The 7,353-nt window shown below is 42.4% G+C and overlaps 1 protein-coding gene across 1 annotated transcript in view; it reads right to left on the bottom strand.

Moving 5' to 3' along the window:
- The window catches only part of CAPN13 (calpain 13), an 82,544-nt gene extending 77,787 nt beyond the window's left edge, over positions 1–4,757 (bottom strand). Inside the window, exon 1 of the mRNA XM_019549574.1 lies at positions 4,592–4,757. The gene's annotated coding sequence lies outside the window, so the exon portion shown is untranslated. The remainder of the gene's footprint in view (positions 1–4,591) is intronic.
- Positions 4,758–7,353: the final 2,596 nt, after the last annotated feature.

The following is a 7,353-nucleotide window of genomic DNA, read 5'->3' as shown; positions in this document are numbered from 1 at the left end:
CCCAGGCGAACTCCTGGTCAAGCTCGGGACTTTGAGTGGGAGGTCTGTAGTAGACTCCCACCGTTGTGTCCCCTGTGCCGAATTCCCCACGAATTTTTACCCAGAGGGTCTCTAGCTGTTCTGAGTACCTATATGGTCAAGCTGTCTCCCTGCTACAATCCCTCTTCTTTAATGTATTTGTTAATAAAGTTAATCTGTTCTTAAACATTGACTACAGCTCCTTGACTGAACTCAGGAATAACATTACTTACTCCAAAACCAGGGGCATTTAGATTCTGTGATTCAATCTCTGACTTGACTCAACTGTAAAGAATAGATCCATACCTGGATTTTGCAACCCGCTACCCAAATCTGGGGACATTCCTCTGGGCGAGTTGCTTGGGTCCAGCATAACCAGGAAAGTCTTTGCTCAAGTAGAAAATATCCAAAGAGTAACTCTCTGTGGGGAATAGCTCCTACTGGCACTGCAAAGTGTGACATTTCCTTTGTTGCAGGAACATGAATGACGCTTACAGAGGCAAACCCTGCCACCATAGAGAGGGATTCTGCCCACTTCTGGACATGTACAGCAGTGGCACAGCACTGAGCAAGTTGCTAATGGTGAAGAGTTCAAGGAGTAATAGCTCTAGCACTGGGGCCCTTCCCTGTTACATTTGACAAAGAACACAATAGACCATGTTTCAAAAGTGAGGAAGAGGGATTTGAGAAAAGCCTCAGAAGATAAGTTGGCTGGTTGTGAATCCATAGGTAAACATGGATCCTTCATTGGTTCTTGCTCAGTTCTCCAGTCCTGTTCCTCACCATACTTGAAGATGAGGGGAGATAAATCAGGATTTGCAGACTCCCACATGCTCGAGCCATAGTGTAATTTGTTCCCGTCTACGCTATTCGTTGTAAAAACAGCATTTACAGATCTTTGTTTTCACTGATCCCATGTCCTTTTCAAAGTCACAGGCATGCACATAGGTGCACATGCAAACCCACAAATACTCCATTACTTGGGGACTCTTCTTTATATAAAGAGCAGTCAGGTATACAAAATGAGAGAGGAGCAGAAAAGAATGCTAAAACTCCGGTTCTTCATGGGACCTCAAGGGTTTTGCCATCCCAGATTACTGAACCAGATTTATAGTCTCAGTGTAGTTTTGGTTTCACCTAAGCTGTGCCACTCTTCTCTAAAAGGTGCTAACATCCCTCTGAGTCCTCTCAGAAAAATGCATCCAACCTTGCCTCTAAATCCATTCCTGTCATCTTCATTATGAATTAACCATGTTTTGTTTTCATACTCAGTTGTCACTTTGAGCAGAGAAACTATTGATTTTTAAGGCCAGAAGGGATCACTGATCTCCCCTCCTGCATGAAAGACCACAGGACTTTGACCAGTCATTCCTGCATCCAGCCCACAGCTACTCTTTGAGCTATTACAGCTCTCATTTGGCAGACTGCAGCAGATGGAGAATCCATGTCCCTAGGTAAGTTGTTCTAATGCTTAATTATATTCACTATGTTTCATTTCAAGAATGAATATACCTAGCTTCAGCTTCCAACCAGTGGATCTTATTATTCCCCTTTTGACAAATGAAAGTGCCTTGTACTTATCATCCTCATGGGTTCAAGGAGCTCCCATCGTTTTCTGAAAGGGAGGGCTGACACTGAAATGAGTGCTTGCCTCCTGATTTGTCTGTGTGTCAACATGTACATTGAAAACATTACTTAAACATATTAAAACTGCAGTTAAAACTTCCTTCTGTATAAGGGTAACACCCTGTTTGATGCTTAAAGTCACTTGGCCTTATGCCATGTCTCTTAGGACCTGTAATAGTAGCCTTGGAAAGACAAGACTTGTCATGTCTTATTTTAATTAAAGGAGGCACTTTTGGGTAAAAGGAATCAGATGAAATTCAGAAATCACCCTCAGCCAACATGAAGAAAGAACATTCCCTTTGGGCTTGCATTTTTTAATACAATAGAAATAAATCTTATGTAATGTACCATAACATGACAAGGGAATGGTTTCTCCTTAACAAATACTCATTTGAAACTGTGCCTGAGCCCCTTGCATGCAAAGATCTATTTCCTGCAACAGTGTTCCAGCAAAACTGATTACTAATTCCACAACTCAAATTAAAACTAACAGAGCTTGAAGGCTCTCTCTCTCTCTCTCTCTCTCTCCACCTCCCTTCTGACGGAGAACAACAAGAGTTTTTAGCGCGCGCGTGTATGTTTAATTACACTGTTTAACACATCAGGAATAATTTAGCAACCAGAGTGAAGAAAACAATGCACTTAGCTACCTTCCCCCTGCAGAATAACTTCATCAGCTTTGCAGACGTACTACCGGTCTAAACTATGCCGCTTACAGAGAGCCACGTAACTTAGATTGATTCCGCCTTGAGCTTTTTTAATGTTTGTACTTGGCCAATAAGCATGCACATGTACAGGCATGCAAGCTCTTGCTCTGTGTGGCTGAAATTCACCCTTGCTCACCGAGTCTATACAGACCCATGTGCTGTATTACTTTCACTTAAAAGTCACTTATTACTTTCACTTATATATCTATGGCTCTCACTTATATATCTTTTGCAGTTAATCAAGCAGTTCCTCTTGAATTTCATGGTACAGGAACATGCACTCAGCTCCTGAGTCACTATTGCCCTGACCTCCCAGGGGCAGGCATCTACACCTTTGCAGAATAGGCACCAACTATGCCTTCTGATTTGGTACCACCTTACAACCCCTGTACATGGACTTGTGTCACTTAAAGTGACTGTGCTGCTTGCAGTGTCACAGTGAATTGAATACTAAGGGTTTTAGTGTGATTTGAGTGATGCGTTGTCCTTGTGCTAGCCCTTGCATAAGGGACTTTTATTCCACAAATGCTAGGAAGAGCCCTTCTGACTGAATCTTGTCTTTTGGAGGGGGTAATGTATAACACTGGTGAGATTTTGAAACACCTACTGACATGGACAGCAAGACATTGTTTCCCTCTTTGTCATAAGGGAATGACGCTATTACTCAGAAGGGCTTAGACATACATTTTCTCAGAGTTTCTTTAAGCTGTTACCACAACCCAAGTTAAAAATAGAATTATAACTAACTTTTTATTTGGTACCTTTTAGCTTTCCCTGCTTGTTTTTTCTTTCTCTCACCTCCTTTTTCATTTTCCCACTGTTTCCCCTCCTGCTAGCAAAAGATTGCACAATGTCATTCTTTCTAATTATTGCTATGGACCACCTTTGGAAAGTTGTCCATGACTCAAGGTGAAACTGGAAGTAGAAGACAAAGGAGACTGGGACTGGGATAAGAAGTCAGGATGGGAGAAGGGAAAATCAACAGTGGCACAACTGGAGAGGACAGGAAAGAATGGGTCAAGCTTCGGGGAAATAGAAAGAGAAACAGGCTCACTCCTACACACTCCCACCAGAAAATCCTGGTGGAGAACCCAAGACTGCCATGCCACCTGCTGTTCACTGAAGCACTGCAAAACCCATTGACAGAGTGTTCATTTCATCCAGCTCCAGCCCTGACCCACATAAAAGGCAACCACCTAGTATTGTTGTGAGTTACTTGGTGATGTCAGGTACTGCTGGTTATCTGCACATGGTAACGGCAAGGCTTTTGGTGTAATATTATACATATCAATATTCAGTGGCTTTTTCTGCTATTGTCCATTGAGTCATAAGTGGAAATGAGCCAATGAAGAACATGTCCATGTTTCATTTCTTTGAGAATGTTTTTCTTTTCAGTCTTCTCAAATCATTTCCAACAAATGTTGGCCCAGCCAACTTCTGTATCTTGAGGGAGGAGGTTAGACACTAGAATTTAACCTCATACATTATTAAAATTACTGAGAGCCAACACTGCCAAATCCTCTATGCAGCTTCACATTTAACCTTGACTAAGGCATGCACTATTTGCTGTAGTAGTGAAAGTCCTTTTTCCCTTGGTGAGCCTGTCAGGCAAGGATCTCGAAGCACTTTATCAACATCAGTGAATTACCTCCACCGTGCTCCTATGAGATAGTGAAGCATACAGATTTCTTCTTTTTAAAAAAAAAAAGAGCCAGGGATTTTTTTAAAGTAATTTGCCCAAGGTGACACAGCAAATCAGTAGCAAAGCAGCAAAATAACTCATGAATCCTCTGCCCAATCAAAAAGCAAGAGGACCTCCCATGTCCTTATCCTGACAGGGCCTTCTACACCTAACAATCTAAAAAGAATTCCTTTCTGGTTATTCATGAATGTGAATTTCCTTCATCTTGCATATACAGCATAGTTACCTTTTTTCTGCATTATTTAACTACAGCCTACAGTCACTGTATAAAGTTCTCTTCCGCTGAGGGTCTCCACTCCCACTAGATCCAATTACTTCTGATATCTTATCACATTAGCACGAAGACTCCTTACAGGAAGGCAAACTCATCTTTGCTTTTCCTCCAGGTAACAGTGTACCTCAAGGATTGGGCCAGGTAATTTATTCTATCTCCCCAAGACAAATCCCTTTCAATGTGTCAGTGATGCTGTTTCAATACTAATACTTGTATTTTCCTACTTTATCTTTTAATAAATAAAATAGCAAAGCGATGTTTTACCTGCAGTGCCTCCGGTGAAGCTATCCAGCCACAACCAGAAAGGTAACAGCTGTGCTGTTTTTAGTTCCATTCCAGCTCTCCTTTATACAGCCGGTTTTTCTCCTCCTTGGGTAAACACAACTGGGTGAACCTCAGTTCAAGACCAAGAGCAAACAATAGTATGCTTATCATGCTGGGATCCTATGACCCCAGCTGACTTCCTGCCCCTGGGGCAGGGGGCTGGGCTCGATGATCTTCCATGGGCTCTTCCAGCCCTAATGTCTATGAAATCTATGAAATGCAGCAATGCCAAACTGGGGCTGAAGTGCACCCCTCTCCTATTTGACATCCGCAGCAACCTGTTTTCACTTCTGCGCAAATTAATGGTTGAGCTTGTGTAGCTGTGGTTTCAGATGCAGCCATTGTTACAGGAAAGCGGTGTGTGTTCACAGCTGCTTGGCTTTCACATAAGCTGTTTTCCTCATGGCTTCACCAGGCAGTGGAGAGGTTGTCAAGGGATAAGGCACTGAGGGGTGGACTCACCACAGGGAGTCTATGATTATGCATCGTTCTGCTTGCTGTAACATGAAAAACAGGTATTTTAAGTTAGTATCAATTAAGACTTAGGCTAGGGGCAGAAAATACACATGAACCAGTATAAATGATTGGGAACTGGTTCAAATCTGTAACACAACAGAAGTTCAGTGCACATAAACCACTTTTAGAATGTCCAAAAGCAGTTTAAGATAAACCTGGATGGATGTAGTATCAGACTTAACTGATCTAAGTTGAATTGGTTTATTGAACTTCTGTCTCAGATCCCCTCTAGATTCAAATTAACTCACAGTCCCCCAGCATCCCAGGACACTTTGCACCTCCCCCACAAACACCCCTTGCAGGGTGGGCAGTCTGTGGCTTAAGCTGTCTGCTACAGCTGAGCAGGCATGCATGCTCTAGCACCCCCCAGCTTCTGGCCTGGCCCATTGCAGTCACATGGCTGCATTTCCAGAATCAAAAATGAATGTCTGTTCACTTGCTTATCAGTTCAATCTACGCAGCTTAGATGAACTTGGAAAGATTGAACTGATTCTGCCTTGGATTGTGTGACTATGTGTACTTGGCTGTAAAGATTTCTCCCAATTTTTTTTCTAGCCATAGCTGTGAGTCCAATTTACTTTCTGTGGGATTGCTCAAGTAAGCAAGGGTTGCTTATAAGAGCAAAGCTTTCTAGAAATGGAACCCATAATAGCAAAGCCTGAAGCCAAGGTGGTAAAATGTGACCAGCGATATGGGGGAATCCTCAGGTTTCAGGGAGTCCAAGGGGAGGAACCCTTGATTTGAATGTCCGGGCTAAATACTCAGACAGTTAGCTTGCCCTGAGCTCCCTCTTGCTGCAGGCATCCTGATAACAGTAAGCAGATTAGTTAGGCTAAAGCTAGTTAGATATGTCTACACAGGCTTCAGCCACAGCAGTAACTGCAGCATAAGTAGTCAAGCTATTGTAGTAAATTCAAGCTATTGTAGTTAATACTGTAGTTAGTAGTGATGAATAAACCTTGAAATGTTCAGAGCTGGGGTTCAACATGGAAAGCTCCTCTGCTATTCAGATCCTTTCCCCAAGCTTATCCATATTGCAGGAGCTGCTAGATTGCAGAAATCCCATTGGAACAGGGTCCTCCAGTTTGGGATGCGATCCCTTTGGCATGGCATTTCAGGGCTCTCCATACATGCTGGACTCTAGAAGCCCAAGAAGGAGAACATTGAAAAGAACGAGGCAAACAAGGTAAGGCTGATATTTCAGCCTCCTCGTTACCGTTCAGTACAGCACTAAGGGTCATGAGTTCTCTAAAAAAATTTGCTCACTCATGACTATTTCTTACCTTGTGAATTTTTAGGGGGTTGTCATTTTTTTCAGGAAAGTCATGGATCAGTCCAGCATCTAGCCAAGTTCAGTGAGACATACATCTGTGCAACTGAGAGCAGAATTTATCCCAGAGAGCAAAACAGGTGCCATTTTCCTTTAAGAATGCTTTTACATTAGCACCACATAAATAAAAGCTGATTGTACCAAAAGCAGGAAGCACAACTCCCCTCATCCAAGGCAAGGAGCTCTGAGGTGATAAACGCCACTGCTGCTAGCTCATCTGACAGCATGCGTGCCCTGTTAATCACCTGCTCTCTGGGGAAGCAGCAGGTATATTCCCCTCCAGGTATTGTGATTCATTGTCTGGAACCGATATCTCTGCTTAAATGGTGGATTAACATGATTTAAGAATTTTCATTGCAAAGTTGATTAGAAAGCACCATCAGCAGCCTGGCAGGGGATTTCAGTTATTGCAGCATGACACCATTTTGTGATTGTCAGCTTTTCTATGGAGGGTTATATTGATGTGTCCATTTTCAGAGTGGCTTTAAAATCCTACAAAGGGAGATTTGTTTCTGCTAATGAGCATTTGGATTACTTGCCATTATTTGTCTATGGTATGTAGAAGAAATCGGAGAGATGGAAGTGCTTATGTCTAGAAAACACAGGACTGTGAATCAGGAGATTTAAGTGTTGTTCTGATATTGACATCCTGTTTGGCCTTAGTTGACTTGACCTCTCTCTGCCTTGGTTTTTCCTTTTACAAAATAGAGCCACTATTACAATCTACCTTCGAGCGAGGTCCTGAACTAAGTAATGAACATCATTAATTAATGACTCTAAAGATCTTTGAGATTGTGGGCATCATGGAAGTGCAAAATATACTTTGTCTCATTATCCTTCCTATGCTGTCAACTAT

Source organism: Crocodylus porosus, unplaced genomic scaffold (assembly GCF_001723895.1).
Source record: "Crocodylus porosus isolate Cpor-Errol unplaced genomic scaffold, CroPor_comp1, whole genome shotgun sequence".
NCBI classification, from domain to species: Eukaryota; Metazoa; Chordata; order Crocodylia; family Crocodylidae; genus Crocodylus; species Crocodylus porosus.
Note: the sequence above shows the minus strand (reverse complement) of the source record. Positions and strands in the feature narration are given on the sequence as shown.